The following is a 602-nucleotide window of genomic DNA, read 5'->3' as shown; positions in this document are numbered from 1 at the left end:
TTTAAATTAACTATTTCTTTAGAGTTTCGGTTTGTTTTACAATAGTTCTGGAGTTCTATGTCATATACAGGGTGAGTCATTTTAGTCTATGGATCCGAATATCTTCCAAATTACGGTATCTACAAAAAAATGGTTTAGATAAAAGTTGACCAGGACAGAGGGGGTCATTCAATTGTACCATTGGTTTTGACCTTGAGGTCAATTTTGAAGGTTACTTCAAGGTCACGATGGTTTTTTCTAATGGGACACCCTATTTTTGACTGCGGATTTCGAAAGAGCGGAAAATTTTACATCAAACTTGTCTTATGAAAAAATTGTTTTTGCGACCTTGGAAAGGTAAAAAATGTAGGTGAAATGTTTGAAAAACGATCTGGTGTACTTTTTCTGAAATGACGTGGTTTTCTGGGTAACACAAATGTGCATAATGCTTAAACAAAGTCAATGAATTGTAAAAGTGTAAATCACTTCAACTAGCTTGACCTTGAGGTCAATTTTCCTTTAGGGTGCTTGATTATCGTGAGTCCCCTTGCCTCTCACGTTGGGGTGCTTGATTATCGTGAGTCCCCTTGCCTCTCACATCGGGGTGCTTGATTATCGTTAGT

The sequence above is a fragment of the Odontomachus brunneus genome, unplaced genomic scaffold, assembly GCF_010583005.1.
Source record: "Odontomachus brunneus isolate Ranch 3 - 2012 unplaced genomic scaffold, Obru_v1 Obru_scaffold_286, whole genome shotgun sequence".
Classification (NCBI taxonomy): domain Eukaryota; kingdom Metazoa; phylum Arthropoda; class Insecta; order Hymenoptera; family Formicidae; genus Odontomachus; species Odontomachus brunneus.
The sequence above is the reverse complement of the archived record's forward strand: the minus strand, read 5'-3'. Positions refer to the sequence as shown.